Raw genomic sequence first — 19,631 nt, forward strand, 5'->3', positions numbered from 1 at the left:
AGATCGAGTATCAAGCTTATCGATCAGCTGGCAGATGCTGGGTTTGCTTGTGGTGCTGCTGATCTGATTGCACGTTCCTTCTTCTCTTTGGAGAGAACTGCCGCTACCCTGGATATGCAGAATGATTAAGAAAACAAATAACTAATTAATAATAGTAATATTAATGAATATATGTTTATGATGCTTTGATACAAATCCCAGTACGTACAGAGAGTAATTTGTAATCAGTAAGTACCTTCTGAGAGCCTCTTCATTAGTAATATGACGTTCATCAGGCTCATGGAGGCCGGTAGCTATATTCAACTTTGAAGCTTGTTTCTTTAACAGTGCCTCTCCCACTTTTACAAGTTTTTTCAAGTTTTCGGGCGTAGCATTATCCATAGAATTCAAGTCGGTGCTCAATTGGTCATCCTGCCCACATTAGAGTTTAAGCATATTATACTGGATGCCATGGGACACTTGTACGTAATCACATTAGTTAAGCAAACAATCAAAATAATCAGATTGTTTGTTCTCTTATCAATTGTTTAAAACATGATTCAATAGATCGATGTATCTATATCTACCTGAATTTCGAAGGTAGTTATTGTCAGACCAAAGAGCTTGGAAAAGGGTAGAAAGGTGGCAATCTACCATGTCACTGAAAGCTCTAATAGAGAAGCCCAAATAATACAGAGGAAATGAGAGTGAAATTGTATTGCGTATCAGGTCAATTACAAAATGAAAGCTGAGTACATATTTATACTAGCTGAAAAGAACATATGAGGTACACGTGCAAGAGAACTGATGGCCAGAAAGAAACTGATTGCTAACAGACCTTATTAAGCTAATAGCAGAAAAGTAACAATAACAGAAAAGCAACAATATTCAACAGATATATTTGATCACAATCCTAACACCCCTCCTCAGCTTGATGGGAGGATGCTAACATCAAGCTGTGTTAATGTCTAAAAGTCTAGCGGTAGCTGGACCTTAGTTAACGCTGATCCGGCGGGCGGATCGATACCTTTGTTGTGAGTGGTTCCCGTTACCTGTCAAATAAAATACAATGGGCGTCAGAGGGAGACCGCGCCGGGCGGTCTTCAACTCTCCGATGCCTAAGTTAGTCAATGTATTTATGTTGACAAAGTAACAGTAGGTAAGTATTGAATGCGTCATTAATGAGGAGAGAGGAGAGAACCTTTTATAGGTGAGGAAGAGGATGATCTTCTCTTTGTTTTCGATGTGGGACTGATGGTGCTTCAGTTCCCAGTTTCAGTAGCTTCTGATGCCATCTTGACACGGCGCGTGGCGGCGCGTCGGCGGTGCTTTGGGGTTGATCCGGGGTTCAGGCGGTAACCCGGCTAACTGTCTTTACGCCAGTCACTCATATGGTGGGCGTTGGTACCCCTGGTGGTACCATGAGCGTGGCTCATTATAGCTAATTATGCTTGCAAATGGACATGTATGTACAAGCTGGAACATATGTATAAGTGTTTGAGAAGAGCAGAAAACCATGGTGAATAAACCTGGAAGCTATCACACCATATCTGTACTTCAGCCAGGAGGAATGAGTGGCAGTGTCTGACATAGCCCCATAGGATGAGAGGCATGCCTGCAATGCAGAAGAGTTTGATCCAGAGAAGTGGAAAGAGGCTTCCAGATGCCTTGAGATGAGAAAGAGGTAATTCCCCTAAGTACTGCTTGTTGCCATTCTAAGAGTTCTTTAGAAGGAACTTGAGTTGCAAAATGATATGTCATGTGAGGAGAGGCCTCACTTGAAGCTCTGTCATTGAAGTTCCCAGAAAAATGCTCAGAGATAGTATGATATGGCTGAGAGATAGTATTCTTGTAATTCTGAGAAGGGCAGCCATTTTGTTGAGTGAACTGAGGTGACATAAAACATGGTGTATTGCTAATTTGTGAAGAAGCATCAAACGGGTAAGATGGAGACATATTATTCTGAGAGAAACCACTATAATTGTGAGATTTAGAACCAATATATGAATTGATGTGAGTCCGAACTATCTCTGTAGAAATATGAAGTGCTAAGCTGTTGAGGCCCAATGTAGGATTGCTGAGACAAATTGCTTTCACTGTTGACACCAAAGTTACTATGTGAACCTCCATTTTGAGCCACACATCCAGAATGCAGAGTAAATGATCTATTTAAATTTTGAGCAAGATATTGAAGGTACTCAACATTGTGGACCACAGAATTGGTTGGAAGAGTTGGCATATTATATATGCTTGTGCTGTAGGTGTAGAGCAGTTAAAAGGCATAGCCAAACTAACAGGATTGAAGCCAACAACACGTTGAGAAAAACCAGTAGGCAAAAATGGTGAGGTGTGAACAACATTTGCAGTTGGAGAAAGAACAATGGAACCAGATGCATTTCCCTTGGTCATGTCTTTGAAATTATCATCATGTGTCACCATTGTAGCCTTAGAAGGCAAAGAAATAGACTTAGCCTCTTCAAGTTCAGCTTCAGCAATGAGTAAAAGAGACCTTAACTCTTGTATTGAAATGGGGTTATGCTTAGCCCTGATTATAGTCTTCATAGTAGTATAGGCTGATGGAAAACTAAGAAGAACAGAGACAATTATGTCTTCATCTGTCATATGAATCCCTACATTAGCCAACTAATCACAAGCAATCTTCACTCGATCCAGGTAGTTGTCAATAGAATCTGACCCTTTTTTAAGTTTGTAAAAGTTGCTCTTTAGTTGCTCTTTGTTAAACCAAGAAGTAGAGGCATACCTCTTTTTAAGCAATCACCAAAGTTCTCTAGAAGTGTTACTGCCAACAACAAAAGAGAGAACACCACTAGATAGAGTAGCAGCAAGCAAAGTCATAACAGCATAATCATTTTATTTCCAACTAAGGTACTCTGCTGTTATTTCAGATAAGATACCACCTTCTTCTGTGATCATGTATTGTGAAGGACAAGGAAATGATCCATTGACATATTCCATTAGGCCACAAGCTCTTAACATTGTCTCTAACAAAAACTTCCATATGACATAGTTAGAGCCATCTAACTGAACTGGAATCAAATTGTAGAAGTTGGACAGTAGACAATTTCTTAAGTCAATATCGGTATTCATGATGGTAGGCAACACAGATCAACACTCAAAATTCACCACTGATGATCTCCAATGACGAATTGATGAACATAATCAAAATCTAACAACTTCCAACTTATGCAATATATAGCAACTTCACACTAGTAACAGATAAAATCCAGCAAAATAGCTCTATGATCTTCAACAATTTCTAATATGATCTTGAACAAATTCTGATGAGAAGCTAGGATTTGTAGACTTCCATATCTTCCAAAATCACAAGTAGATCTTCCACAATCTTCAATTTCCAGTAAGTCAACGAGAATTGCACAAAAGCAAGTACTGAAACTTCAACAAGTAAAAAAAAAAAAACTAGGGTTTCATCAAACTTCAATCTGAAGCAAAACTCCAACAAATCTCATGAATCTTGACTAAGAGTAATAGCATACTACTTCAAACATAGAATCAAAGCTTCGAAACCAAAAATCAGCAACAAACATCAACTATAGAACTTTCATAATTCCAGATCTGAAGAATGAACTTATCTCAAGTTTGAAATCTTCAATTCTGCAGAAATCAACACTAGCAGGAAGAACTAGAAGAGAACGATAGCTTGATTCACACACAATTTACGTGTGTTTCTAGCCCTAATTACCTTGAAATTAGCGAATACTCAAACATTATTTCGTAGTATTACTTTGTTTTCTTCATTTGTAGGAAATTATGGTCAAGAGAGGAAAAAGACGAAAGACGCAGCAAATTCGAGCAAAAAGTCAACTCCTACTAAAAGACCAAAAGTCAACTAGTTGACCATCGGGTCAACCAAGTCAACTTGGCCCAATAGCAAGAAGTCCGGGCCCAAGACCAAAGAAGCACACAAGTGAAGACCCAAGCCCATTTGTATTACATCTTTGTATTTAAATTTCAAATTCAAATTGATGTAATGACAATAATAATTAGTGGATCACACACCTCACACACATCACACATGTGGATTGAGATATTTATTTGTGTTCACACTAGGCACACACTCACTTACACTTTTACCCTCCGGTTTTCTTTTTATTTTCCAAAATGTTTTCTAAACTTCTAATTCTCTACATTTTTATTAGGTTGTTTTAGTCTTTTCATTTTACCTTTTTTCTACTCGTTTTTGAGCCCTTGGATCTAGGATACAAGTCTAATCTTGACCCTTGAACCCAATGAGGTATTTAAGCACCTTTACACACACATTTCACAAGCTAAAGACCCATTTTTCAGCACCCTAGGCCTTTTGGCCGAATTTGGGACTTCTTTCTCTTCTCACCTCTTCTTCTCTTCTTCATCCCCCATTCTTCACATGTAAGCTTGCACAAGGAGGAGGCACACACATTTCCAGTATCTAGGCCACCATCTCTACACCATGGCTTCATAAGGGTAGCAAGAGAAGCCATGAAGTTATGGCAATAGCTAGTGACAAGCTTTGCCTTAAATTTCATGGATTTGTCCTCTCTTTCCCTCTTCTTTCTCTCTCTTATTTCTTGCTTATGGTGTTGTTTGATGTGTATTGATATATACTTGTGTGTGACCTCTCATGGTTTTAGGGTTTTGAAACCCAAGTTTAGTTTTGTATGGTTTTGTTGAGGAATTAATAAAATTGATGTTTATTCATATGATTTGTGTACTCTTGCTTTAATTTCTTCACTCTAGATGTATGGTTTAGGTTTTCCCCTCCTTAATCTATGTTTGGTGTGTTGGAATTGGAATATTAAATTGGGAAATTTATATTTCAATTTAGATTATGGCATGAGTATGGTGGAATTTGCCCATTGCATATCTCTATTTCCATTTGGATTTCTTAGATTGTAGTTCTCCAATCACCCAATTTTGAGTATTATTACCCTTGATTGTCTGAATAGTATTCAGAATTGTTGGGTAGGGTAACTGTTATCACAAGTAATCTTTTCGACCTTATTACTTGTGGTAATGCTTGCTAGAGTGTATTACAATCGATTGTCGAAACATAAAGCATTTAGTTTTGAGCACTTGTGGCCCTAACAAGGCATAAGGTTTGAGACTAGTATAGGGTAGCTAAAAACTAAGTATTCTTTCTTCTTCTTGTTTTGCTTAGGGTTTGACTACTATTTTATGACAATTAATTTAGCTTTCTTTTCGACCTCTTAATGCTAAATGGAAATCCGACAAAACATTTGAAGCATCATTTGAATTAATCATCATCATTCCATATGATTTTAGATTTGTGTGGAGAACCTTGAATTCCATGGTGACCCTTGATGCGATGCATCCCATCCTTCTATCTATCTTATTTTTATGTCGTAGTTAGTTAGTTTATTTATCATTTATGAAAATCCAAAAAAATATTGTGACTTTCCCACTACCATTCATTTGTAAATCCATGTGGGCGTGAGCATTACAAGAACTTTTGTGTGTTTCACGGCCCTATCTAGGCCGCAAGGCCATCTATGTGACTTTGTGTGATGCAAAGTTATGCTTGAATGAGGCTCGGTGCCTTGTTTAGCATTTTTTCTATTTTAATTTGTTTGTGCAAGTTATTTTCGGTGACCTAGAACCATAGGATTCTTAGCTAGCTCGTAATCCCCGAGGTACGATAAACCGGGACGTAAATACTTCCCATCTTTGATGACCGTGTTGATTGTTACGCGATAGGAAAATGAAAAACGCTCAAATCATAGCTCCATGAACCTCAAGTAGCTAGGCACAAAATATGATCCCGATCGAACCTGGCTCTTGATGCCATGAAAGCTCTAATAGAGAAGCCCAGATAATACAGAGGAAATGAGAGTGAAATTGTATTGCGTATCAGGTCAATTACAAAATGAAAGCTGAGTACATATTTATACTAGCTGAAAAGAACAGATGAGGTACACGTGTAAAAGAACTGATGGCCAGAAAGAAACTGATTGCTAACAGACCTTATTAAGCTAATAGCAGAAAAGAAACAATATTCAACAGATATATTTGATCATAATCCTAACAGTCACTACTTGCTTCATTGAGTACATCTAACAATGGACATTGAAAGTTGGCTTGCATCAACCATGTCATAATACCCCACTTAGCTGCTACTCTGGCATCGTGCTTGGATTTTGCTGATGAACTAGTACCCAAAGATATGAGGAGCGAGGAACCTATTACCCTGATCAGCTGCCTCAACCAGAGAGAAGTCAGTATTTCCCTTCTTGATTTCTTTTGTCACTTCGGTTATAGCAGTTTGTTAGTATAGATTTTATTGTATATTGGCATTCCTAATACAAAACCTAGAGTCTTAGGTCTAAGTTAGAAGTGTGCCAATCATTGGAGTGAAGACCTAGTCGAATGAAAAGAAAAAAACTCAATGCTTCAGTTGACTCCTCAAGATACTTTACATGTAATTGCAAATGCATCTCATACATTATGTGTCTTTATGCATACTAGGATTGATGCATGTGTTGCAATCCTGGTTAGTTCAGAATATGTGAGTTGGTCTGTATTCGATTTCTTTAGTTTGGAGATCTTTTGTGCATTATTGCTATCAATCATTAAGTTGTAAAAGGATATTTATTCTACATGATTTGTTCAGTTAAGTCTATCTTTTTTTATTGAGAGCTTCTATTCATACCTCCAATATTGGTATTTGGACATTTTTTCTTTTTTTTTCAAATAATAGTTGACTTTGTCAACTCATGTCAAATTACCAATAAAGACATAAATAAGGAAAAAAAAAATCTCTTCTTATATCTACGAACAGTAATACTCTTCAACTTGGGGAAAACTTTCTCTTCCAATATAAACGCTAAAATATATATCGCCAAACATTATTTAACGTTGTAGTCAAAATTTTCAGAATTTGATTTTGTCCTTGTAATGTGATAAACTTCCTTGCTCACACAGCTAACAATTTACAAGATCTATCACTGCACTATAAAAAATAAAAAATAAAAGGAGAGAAAATGGGAAATACAAAGACACCTCAGTTGATGAAGCCTTACTCATTCTGAATGCAAACAAACATGTGAACAAGCGGTGACAAAAAGCAGTACTCCAACACATTTATATGATAAACGCAGCAATGGGTAGTTGTCCACAAAATCTTCTCGCACATCATCAGTCAGAGCAATTTTATGTGGAACTATTCTATAGATATGATGAAAAATTAAACCCTATGGTATAAATCTATAGAGAATGCACTAGACTCACGGTTAATTATTGTAATTTCCTCCACTATCCCATACATATCTAAAACAAAAGAACCATGTTTATTTCAAGTTGCTATTGAATCAGTTTAGGGACAATGACATCTAAATGCAATGAAAATAATACTTGGAAAACATATTTGTATAAGATGATGAGCAAACATGGTATTGTTGCCTAACCAAGAGTCGACAATTCATTGAAAAAGTGCTAGCACCTCTGTAACTCGTATATGGAGGATGAACTTCAAAAAAAAAAAAATATTGCTGCAATTCTAAATCTTCAAAAACTAAAGGAGGTCCAACTAATGATCTTTGAAAGTATGAATAGAATCTAAAAAAAAAAGGGGCTTTTATTGATTTTATTGGACGATGGGCATTATAGGAAGATTAGAGAGGTGTAGATAGCAAAATGGTTATTTGTAAAAGTAAGTTGGAGGTCTATTAAGTGGGGAGGTCCAAATGCCAAATTTGGAGGTATGAATAGAAGCTCCCTTTTTTATTAGGGATAAAATCATGTTTATTTATAGAATATCTTTTTAGGATATGTCCCTTCCATATAAGGAGTCAATTAGGTTTTGGTGTCTTTATTGTCCAAGTTTTTAGGGGAGTCTGTATATTATAAACCAAAAGAAAATGCGTTCATTTGGTAGGCCTTTTGATGTGAAAAAGATTGTGTTCATCCATCGTGATTTAGAAAAATGCTTCATTCATCTTTGAATAGTGATGTGCTTCAAATCGTATCAGTAATCTACTTGTTCCATGTTAAAGTAGATTGTTGAGTCAAACACTTTTTCATTTATCAATCATATACTGCATATCAAGTACTCTTAAGGTCAGTTGGAGCTGTTGATGTGCAAAGAAGATTGAAGGTCGAGGTCAGTACTTGTCAATCCTACCAGTGAGAGCAGTTCATCAGTGGAGGAGATTTACGAAGACGTGATCATACAGCCTTCTAGAATGTGTCTAGTAAGTATAGCCAAGGTCAGTGCTATTGGTTGTTTGTAAGAGAACTCGTATCTTTCCATTAAGTGAATTAGTTTTCACTAGGGCTTTAGAGAGTTCACAGTTGTTTTTCTCATTTTGAGGTTTTTACTGCGCAAACAATTCTGGTGTCTCTTGATTGTTGTGTGATTGTGTTTACCTTTCTTTTCTGCACTTTATCTACACTGCTATATTTAGGGATTCATATATGTGTTTCAATCATTTAACGTTTCTTGCTGGAGTTTTTTGAATTAAGGAAAAGTTGTGGTTTCTGTAGGAAAAGCCTATTTACCCTCCCTCTAGGCTTTTTAGTTTCATCCCAATATTTTCATTAAGTCAAACCCTGAGAAGTATAATTAACACAAGTGACTTTTTATTTTTGATGATAAATTTTATTGCTTGGAAAGTGATCAATGATATGATCAATTAGTTAATATCGGGTTATTAGCAGCCACACCGCCATCAACGAGATGGAATTCTCTTGTTGCGGTTTTGAAATAATGCGAGGGAAGATAAGTTGGTGCTGCTGAAGTTCCGATGCATATATCCGACAGTAGAGCCGGATCTAATTTCTTGTTCCTTTTCAACTACAATAAACCAACATATAATTTTTTCTCGTTATTAACAATTATATATTAATAAGAGCACCAAAAATATACATTATATACACAAGAAATTTATAAGGATCAGACCGAAACAAACCTCGTAGGTGGAGAAGATAGCTGGTTGGAGGCAACTTATATCAAAAGTTGGGATTACAACATTGGTCAATGTCTGGTTCAATCGTCTGTCTCCTAATTTTTCCTTGATAAGCTTGTGTAAATACTTGCCATTATATTTTGGTGCGTATGCACCCTTTGCATTTTCTAAGGCGTCACCAAACAGTGGAATACTGTGGACAGATATGCAACATGCACAAGGAAATTAGTTAAATAGATCGTGGTTAATCGTTAAGCGTAATAGTAATTACTAATTAAATTTTAATTAATTATCAGTGTTGGAGATATAATTACTTGATTTGAGGGAATATTTTAGGGCAGTGCTCAAGGTAAAAATCGACAATCTGGTTAGCCGCAAACAAGGGACGGTTGTTTTGATCTGGGGCCGTAAGCATGGCGGTGACAAGGCCACCTGTGCTAGTCCCTACAATAACATCAAAATAATCTGCCAACCTTGCAGCTTCAGCATCCAGCTTCTGCATATATATAACATAACTGTTGAGAGTATACATTTCACATGGGAAAAATGAGACATTACCTATGAGTTTATAAGGGTTTGGACCACTCCATCTATTGCTAATTGGTTTTGGATGTGAACCCCAGATTACTTTATTATGGTATCGATCAGAGCTTGGTTATTCCACGTCTGCATGCCTCGCGGCCACACGAGCTCCACGTCACCCAATATAAGTTGTCTACATGTATAGCTTGAAAATTTGCTACACGTGCAGAGGCGTGTTGAGAGTATACATCCCACATGGGAAAAATGAGACCTTGCCTATGAGTTTATAAGGATTTGGGCCACTCCATCCATTGCTAATTGGTTCTGGATGTGAATCCCAGATTACTTTATCAAGTAATTAATATTAAATACGTGTTCAGTATTCAAACAATGACATATATATAAATTAACATTTTATTTTTTGTTAATTACCTGGAGCTCGGACTCTAGGAAGCTGAGCAGAGTTCTGGGGATAATCCCTTTGATTCCACCTCCATCAATGCTGAGAACAGTGATGAGCTTTCCATGTAAGGAAGCTGACCAGAGTTCCGGGGATGGCAAAGGAATGCACTTGCTTTCTCCATCTTGACTAGCTAGCTAGTACTGTTTACTTAGTTAGCTAGAAGATAATAAAACTGAGATAACTTGAAGAACTTATAAGCTAGGATGATCGACTAGCTATAGCTGAGGAGTGAAGATTACAGAGCTTGTATAGGCTTTATATAGAGGTCTCCTAACCTCCTTTTCTGTGTTTGCACTTGAAATTCAATGCACGTGGAAATCATGAAGAGTGAGAACTATACTCTCACTACTACAAAAATTGAATCAGACAACGACTAAAAACTGTCGTCTGATATGGAGGCAAAGCATCATCTATCGAGGCGTTGTCTGATGAAGATCGATTGTAGGGAACCGTCGTGTGAAGTGCTCGGCAGCATGGCGCGCAGCATGTTGGCAGCATTAGCTGTTGCGTGACTATTCTTCAGACGACGGACGACTTTAGAAACTGTTGTGTGAAGGCAATTCAGAGGTCGCTTTATTTTATGCCCGTTGTGTGACTTTCATTCAGACGACAGTTTTTCAAAGTATCCATTATCTATTTTACATTCAGACGACAGTTTTTATTTTTGGGTCATTGTGACTATTGTGCATATACGACAGTTTTTTGTGTGGTTATTGTTGTCCTAATAGAATGATTCAATGCATTATATTTGCTGGATGTGGAATCAAAAAAGACCAAATTAACTGATCAATATATATATATAGAAGAAATTGTTATAATTCACATCATGCACCAAAATGGATTGTCCAAAGTTAATCTTTTATCCCCAAAAGGAGTACATCTAATAGTACTCTCCTAGCAAAATACATCCAGAAATTTACTTGTGTCTAGCTTTGCTGCTTTCATGGCCTCATTGGAGTCTAGCTTTGGAAGTTTCCAAGCACTAACTCTGTAGGATTGCTAGTAATACCCTGATCCTCTGAGATATCCATAACCCAACGTCTTTAAGTTGCTTGTTTCTTGAAGCATCTTGCTGGTTCATGGATTACAAGCTCTCTAAAAGAAGATCATGTCATGCTCCCTCAGCAATCACAATAACCATATGTCCATTTTCTGAGTCGTTTTTCAATGAACTCAAAAATTCCACCTCGTCCCTTTAAGAAAGAAAGGGGGAATCTGGAATCAAACAATAGTCCACATCGCGACTGGCAAGTAGCATACATAGCTATGAAACCTGCAAACATGAATATATAGGTGCTATGTACAACTGCAAGCAGTCAACAACAAAATCAGCATGACAGAACCAAATTCATTTTGTAACGTCTCGTATCTCAATTTACCCGTTTACTAGTCATTTGGACGGTAAACGACAACTACTTTCACTTTTTACTTTGTTTGGATACTTTTAGTGGCCCTAAAAGTTGACTTTTTGTTCGGGTCAAAATTTGAGAAAATGTTCTTCATGAAAGTTGTAGAGGACGTTAAACTGAGCGCGTGCATATGTGGTACGTAAAAATCGGAGCTCGTATGTGAAAGTTATAAGCAAAATGTGAAAATTACTGTTCATGATAGATTAGTATAAATTTAGAAAAGTTACTGTGGGGGGTTAATTGTTCTCACCCTCTCTCTCTCAGCGCGATTTTCTCTCTCTTTTTCCTCGGTTCTCTCTCTCTCCTCTGCAGCTCCGGATAGTCTCCGTTTCCGATCACCTGGGGATGAACCGCGACCACCCCTAGCTTCGTCTCTTCCTCCTGGACTCGCTAGTGGTGGAGGCTCGCCGTGAATCGACCGGAAAATGCAGTTTCGACGCCGAGAAAAATTTGACTGTAGTTTGGGTCAACGCCTGTTTCTTCAGATTCTGGCCGTCTCCGGCCACCAAACTGGCGTCGAAGGTTCGGTTTTTGCCAAGGATCATTTTGCCCCTAGCCTTGAGCCACGATTTGCAGCGTGGAGGAAGAATCGAAGAGATGAATTTCTGGGTTACTATTCACCGATCGGGTTCAACGTTCTCCTTAATTGTTGAGGTACTTCTACTCATTTTCTGACTTTGTCTCAGTTGAGAAAGTTGTTGGGTTTGTTGAGTAGGTGCTGCTACCAAAGTTTGGTGGCCATCGGAGCTAGTGGCAGTGGTGGCGGCTGCAGCGTGTAGGGCAGTGTTTTGATTCTAGTTTTTAGCCCATTAAATCCTATAAATTTTGTAGAGCTTGTATGTGAATTTTGGAGGAGTTTGGAATTGTTTGTGATTTTCCGAAGTTCGGAGTTTTGTGATTGAATTGTGGAAAGTCCGGCCGTCGGATTTCCCTCATTTTCGTTGTGGAATATGTAAATCGAGGAATTGGTGTTATGGGTGTGATTTGGGTTGAATTTGAGAAGTAATGGAGATATGGATTTTCAGGTTTCGTTTAGGTTCGTAATTATTTATTCGAATTGTCGTTTATGGAAGTGTACTTGTGTACATGACGATATATCGAGCTACCGCTTGACGAAGGAACTCGTTTGCGTGGTCGCCGACCAGTACTGTGAGTGGACTTTTGATTTTAAGTGATGCATGCAATATTGTTTCGTAATTAATTATTACTTTTATTTATTTGAGAATATAAATTGATTTATCTCGGTTATAATTTTAGAATGATTTTGGCTCTAAGTTTTAAAAGGATATTACGAATTTCGAAATAAAGTATGATTTTCTATCTACAATGATTTTGGTTTTCGGATTATAAAGTGATTTCGGATTTGATTGGGTTTTGAGATTTATGAAATATTATAAAGTGATTTCGGGAATGAATTGTTTTTGGATTTTAAATGGAATTTTTGTCAAGGAAACGATTGATTTAATTATTCTTTTAGCGTGTGGGACACGCTGTTGATTTTTGTGACTTTCTACGAGAATTTCCAGGTACGGTTGGGAATTGTACCCGTGTTTTCTTTATTCGCAAGACTTATGGGGAAGCCTTATAGATTTACTGGATTTGAATGGTTTTTTTACCCCCATACCTGGGTCGCTATATTTTATTGCTAGCTAGCCTATAAGTACTCCTCCCTACTTACTATGTGTTTGTGGGTGAGCAAAGCAGAGCATGGGATGCTCCAGAGTGTGGGACACTTCGACCCGAGCCTGAGAGGCTCCCTTCTTTCGTATGGTGATACTTCTTCCCCATATCTTATCGTTGCTTGACTAGCAGGGCTAGTCCGATTTTCACTGTAGCCAGCGGGGCTGGTCTAATCTTCTTGAGAAACGAGATTTCAGTTTTACGATATATTTTTCGAATGTTGTGACTAGCGAGGCTAGTCGGTTTATCTTTTTGAAATCCTTGGATTTAAAGCTAAATGTGTTTTCTTATTGTGCATGCATCAGATTTTTAAAAGAATAAATGTGGGAAAGTATGAAATCTTTTTTCTTTTAAATTGTTTATTTTTGTCAACTCACGCTAACGTTTTTCATCTACTTTCCCCTGGGCCTTTCGGTTTCTAATGCCCAGTTTGCAGGCGTTATTAGTTGAGGTCGGGCGTACATGGTTCGAGGCATAGTTGACGAATAGCTTCCGCACTTCTTCGTTTGGCTCTGATCTATTGTGGGTTAATGTTTTGGGTAGTCCACTTTAGGGGTGACTCGGCCAGTTCTCGGTAGAGTTATCTCTAAGGTGGGCCCCGTATGGCCACCTCGGATTTCAGGATGAAATCTGGGGCGGGTCCTGTCACATTTAGCATCTAATGTTGTACAAAAATATATTGACGAAGCTGCATATGTACTCTAGTTGATAATCCACAAGTTAACGACATATGAGGTTGATATGATTGTCAATTCAATGACATTAAAGCAGCAACCGTGTATTTATAACTAAAGATGTACAGGCCACAACAATTGAATGACCAAAGAGACAGAAAATTACCATTGCATTTGAAGGAAGTACAAGACCTCCGGGTTTTAGTTAGCCAGTGATCTGTGGCTGTAATGACACTTCCAACCACACTGTTGAAAAGTAAGCACGTCAACAAAATAATTTCTTACCATATATGCCCATGTATATATTCAGAGGCACAATTATAAACTAGCAGTAATTATACAATCCAATAACCAACATTTTAAGAATATAATATACAAAATTTTTGATAGCTACTTCATACAGAAGCATGTATCCCATCCACTCTAAAATTATAACATCAACCTCCTCATCAATATCAAATCCTGCAGAACTAAAAAAGTTAGCAGTACCATTGGTTGACTTATACATGTGTAAGTCAGATTAATAAGTCGGTGCAAGGGAAAGCAAAGTACTTACAAGAATACAATAAGTCGTTGTACATGACCAATCTTCAATTACTCCCAGACCCTCGTTCAAGGCATAGGCAGCTTTCTTTCCTATAAACTGTAGTAAAAAAAATTTCAGTCAGTTTTGAACACTGGTGATAGATCATGAAGTTCACCAATTGTTTTCTCTAAGAAGCCTATATAGAAAGAATATTTAGATAAATAGAACCAATCATAATCATCAAGTATCAGATAAAAGAAAGAGGAAACTATGGTGGCGAAATGTTATCTCTTAGTATAGGATAGATAAAGTAATGGTCCCGGTCTCCCGGATCGAGCAGATGATAACGTTTTCTTTGTTTTTGGTGTTATGGAGCAACAAAGGCCCAAACGAAAAATGTATTACACGTCGGGAATATAGCCCAGGGATTACAATTACATTAGACAAACGCGATATTATCTCCAAACTGACATTTCTTCTTCTTCTTTTTTTGTTCAATTTGAGTGGACGAAAAAATAAGTCCGTTCAGATTTCTTCTGGGTACGGTTAACTTCAGCGTTTGAGCATCCCAACCAAGATGGGGCGCATTGCTTCCGTTCTTGTCTCTTTTCTTTTTGTGAAACACGATTTCTTTGTCTTTTTATTTGCAGGTCTTTGCATGCATGCATGCTTAAATCGTGTGTTTATTTTGCTGTGAATAATTGATCGAGATAATGGTCTTGCATGCAGAACTGGATCTGGTGTGAATACCTGATTGATCAGAGTAATGGTCCCTTGCTCGATCTGGATGCTGCTGTGTAAATGTTCTTTCCATTCAATCGTGAAAGTCTTGATGATCAAATAGACAAGAACAATAATGACAAACAGTTCATGTGATGCATGCAGATAAAATATGATATTTGGGAATCAATATACAGTTCATAGAATTACGTTTATCACTCCATGGTGGATCCATGTAGTTTCTAGCTTCAAGAATATGCGTGGCTTATTTTTCCTCCATTCAAAATATTGCTGTATTTTTCAAACATTATCCTCAATCTGTTGAAGACACGGAGTCAGAAATTGTTATATATGGACCAATAATTAGGAGGAAATTTCCAAGCATGCATGGAACAGATAAATCAATCTAGCTGAGATGGGTACGTATGACCTGAAATCGTCATTCCAATTTACACGAGTAATAACAGTGTATATATATTGAATATCAGACACGAGTAACTAGATTTTAACCTAAAACCCCATTTAAGTGTTTAACTGGTCTATATGAAGAAATTTACTAAACTTTCGAGTTCTTGATGTTTTAGGATTGTTAAACAGTCGTCATAATCAAAATTAAAGTATAACATTGGTTTATACATGAAGGCTAGGGGGACTTAATAGTCTTGTTATTAGTTGGGTTAATTCATCAGTTACTTACAGTAATTAGTATCAGACATGAACAAATGACCTTATGGCCATTGCATGCAATCTATATGAGTTCCCTTAGTTTTTCATTTTTCTTTTGGTGTGTGGCAAATTCAGTCTTTTACTGTTATGTTTTTTTATTTTTATTGTTTTTCTATATTCCGGCCAAGCTCAGGTAACACATCCCTATATGGATTAGTGGATTAATTAGAACGTAATTCACACTTTAGAATTTCCGAGGCACCACGCGCGTTCGTGTATTCATCCTACCGCAATGAGCAGAGCACCTATTGGCAAATTGCAGAAAATAATTGCACATTTGTGAATCATGCATGTATGGCCACAGTGAGTCACTTGACCTTGTTAAGATGAAGACCACTTACGTGTCAAGCATCCGGAGACTCCAGAGACTTGGTGAAATCTGTTACAGTAGCTGTTTAGTATAAAAAGCCTTAGTTTTCTTCATTTGATACAAGTTAGCAATTGTACAATTACATAGAGAAAAATACCACAATACCAGTAGCCTCTCTTTTATCTCTCTGTTCTTCGTCTTCTTCCTCTAGCTTAGGGTTTCGTTCACCATTGTTGCTTTACCTTCAAGCTTTCATCATCATGACCTTGATTTTTAGCAGACCTACCGTAGTACTATAGCAATTTTTTTTTTCTTTTCATTATTCTACTTTTTTTTTTTTTTGGCAAAGTTTTTCTTCACTATGCTAACCAGAAAACAGGTTTTGTCTTTACTATTTTGAGCATACAGGCATGCCACTCGTGCTTCTCATGGGTTTTGGTCAATCTGGATGCGCTTTCACAACTTTCTTTTTTAGGTTCAAACTCACTGAGAAGTTTAGGAAGGGAAAGTTTCTTTACTATATATAGACCACGGCAGAGAGTCACAGACCACTAAGTCTATGAGAAAATAGAACTTTATTCATTTCAGTGAAAAGCTAGCTGGTGCTTAAGTACTAATCTGAAGTCATGAATCTGCTCAAGTACTAATCTGAAGTCGGAATCTGCTAAAGTACTAATTATATTAAATAATACCACTGGCCACTTCCTTAGGGCAAAGCTTAATTTCTTGGAAATTAATATTCCGTCAAAAGAAAATTTTGAGTAAATAATTAATGATGCTGATGGTGTCTTTAACACGCCAATCCTTTAATTCAAAGTAATAGGGCAAAGCTACTTATTGTTTATCAGGTGAACATCGATGGATTGAAACCTATCGATTTGCACTTTATTTTTAACAGATACCATGTTTCTGCTACAACATGTTCGCAACTTATGAAATCTTGAGACAACTAATTTGCAGGACATATATGCACGAATATATGGAAACTAGGTTGCAATATAGGGCTGCAACCTTTTCAATTTCTACATCCTCAGTTTGCCGGACATGCATGTAAGAGAACAGATCTGTAGTGCTAGCAAACTTCATCGATCAATAATATTTTCGACAAGTCATTTCCCAATCTTTCTCAAAGTACTCTTTCTTGTTCAACAAGGTTTTCACCTACCCTGGTTTACCATAATAAATTAATGGGAATTTTGAGCTAAAACTGGTATGAAATTAAAATTGAAAATTTTGAAAAATCGATTTGGATTTGTAGATATCATGCACGTAATGGAATATGTCACCGTCATGTGATTCATCGGGTGCTACCGATTCAAATGCTTTTTATCACTTGACAAAGAATAAGAAGGATATTTAATCACTAAAACTAATTGACAAACATTTAATAACAACTAGGTTTGTGGAGTGGCCCAAACCCTTATAAACATATAGGTAAGGTCCTATTTTTCCCATGTGAGATGTATATACTCTCAACACACCCCTGCATGTGTGGCGAATTTTCAAGCCATACACGTGGACAACTTTGGGTGACGTGGAACTTGTGTGGCAGCGAGGCTTGCACACGTGGGATAGCCCGCTATGATACCATGATAAAGTAATATGCGGTTCACATCCAAAACCAATTGGTAATTGATGGAGTGGCCCAAACCCTTATAAGCCCACTAGCAAGGTCTCATTTTTCCCCTGTGGGATGTATATACTTTCAACAGTTTAAACTATTATTCCATTTTCATAAAAATTCTAAAATCCCTTTCCAGTTTTTGATTTCTTAACTATAATTCCTTACAGCAAAATAATTCTATTAGATCTAATGTACATATTAGATCAAATAAGTACATTGTGTCAGAATTGAGAAATTTTATGGCTCGAATCTTTAGTATTCTCTTATTTATTACCTATGTCTAGTTACTATTTAGGCAGAATACCGTTATCCATTGTTACTAAAAAACTGAAAACTCAGAAATGGAAGAAAGGGGGGAAAGTGAGGAAGAAACAGAATATAAATTTCATCATTGTTAGGCTCTCGATCCCTATGATTCGATGAAGAATGAGAAAATACTGGGTTTTTGTCTATAAACGGGAAATGAAAAAAATGCTTGGGGTGGAAATGAGGCTTCACTTAAACGTAAACTCTAACTTGTAGAAATTATATTTTTAACTCCTCTTATTACAAATTCGGGCTACGCCACTATTCGATCATTTGGAATAAACCCAAAATTTTCATGGATGCATATGCATCTTTTCTAGGCAGAAGAATATATATATATATAGAACGTACAGTAGTATACTTGCAAAATTGCAAAAAGAACTCAACACATATCTAATAAAAACCTTTTAGATCGACTCATGTCCGGTGACCTTTTTGCGTCTTTGCATATCATTTTCCCCATAAAAAAAATTTAAAAAAAAATCCCCTTTATGGAGCATGGAGGATGAGTAATCAGCAAACTCAGCAAAGTATGACAAGGACAAAAGCTTGAATATATTTTGAGAGTTGGGGAGAAAGAACAGTTGTCATTAGGCATAACAGAAGGACATTGATATATTATTAATTAATGTTAACACTCAAGAGCTGATCGAGCTGGAAGATTAGTTTCAGCTTGCTGATTAAGCCTCTGTCGTATCTGTTCTTCGATACTTGTGACGTCCTGTGGTTGATTTTGATTACAGCTGAGCTTTCTGAGTTATTCATTTTCTTACAAAATCAATGGATGGTCAATTTCAGTTTATCTTCTGTAACTCTGAAGATAATGTCTTGATGATATCCAAAATGATTATAGTGTATTTGAAGTTTACGGTAACAAATAGACGACGAATTCAACACTAAATCAAGGAACAGGAGAAACATGTGGCAATAGAATATGATTAAATCATGAACATTTCCTGGATCTACCGTCTCACCATCTCTGTCATGATCAATTCAGATTAGAGTACACAGGCATATTACTGGAATGGTAGACCAACAATTTTTTTCAGTTTCGTGCAAGTCCTTGTATTTTTATGTCTTGATCAATTACTTTGGCAAGTTATCCTATATATTGACCTTTCCAAGCCTCTATGCCATCGTTGATCGATCATCCTCGCCGCCTTATATGAATCAAATTAATTTATTCCGCGTTAAACTTGATGATTTAGTATGATCTCCTTGAATTAGTGCAGCATCAATCTCACCATTATTGCCTTCACTGTATGTTGGCTACAAAAAGATAACTTGAAACTAATTAACAATCCAAGGCATTCGCTTCTTGGTAAAGGTTTCACTTTAGATTTAGGCAAATTTAAGAGCAGAGATTAGGCCTAACTCAATTGTCTCGTCCTTGCTAGCCTTCGGTGCTTCAGCTAATCAGTCTTACCTACAATTCTCATAGAGTCTCACCTACTATTCTGCAATTCTCACGAATGCATATGTGGTCCATAACGTAGGGGAACAATGTACGTTTTTGCTGTAGCAAAGAGGGCATGATGGACTAGATATGAACTTTCTAATAATTATATGCGAATACGTGCATGCGGTCCAACTTGAACCATATCCAAGAAGTTGTACAAAACCGGGTCAATCTTTTGAATCGCGTTCATCTATTGACATTCCAGTTATTCAAACACTTTGGGGGCAACTTGATTCAATGACTTGGTTGATTCTAGGTATATGAGTTTAGTAGGAGTCTATAAATACCGTACTT

General features: G+C 37.0%; 1 pseudogene; it reads right to left on the minus strand.

Moving 5' to 3' along the window:
• Positions 1-10,984, minus strand: LOC112171786 (annotated as a pseudogene).
• Between the last annotated feature and the right edge of the window lie 8,647 nt (positions 10,985-19,631).

This window comes from Rosa chinensis, chromosome 6 (assembly GCF_002994745.2).
Source record: "Rosa chinensis cultivar Old Blush chromosome 6, RchiOBHm-V2, whole genome shotgun sequence".
Classification (NCBI taxonomy): Eukaryota; Viridiplantae; Streptophyta; class Magnoliopsida; order Rosales; family Rosaceae; genus Rosa; species Rosa chinensis.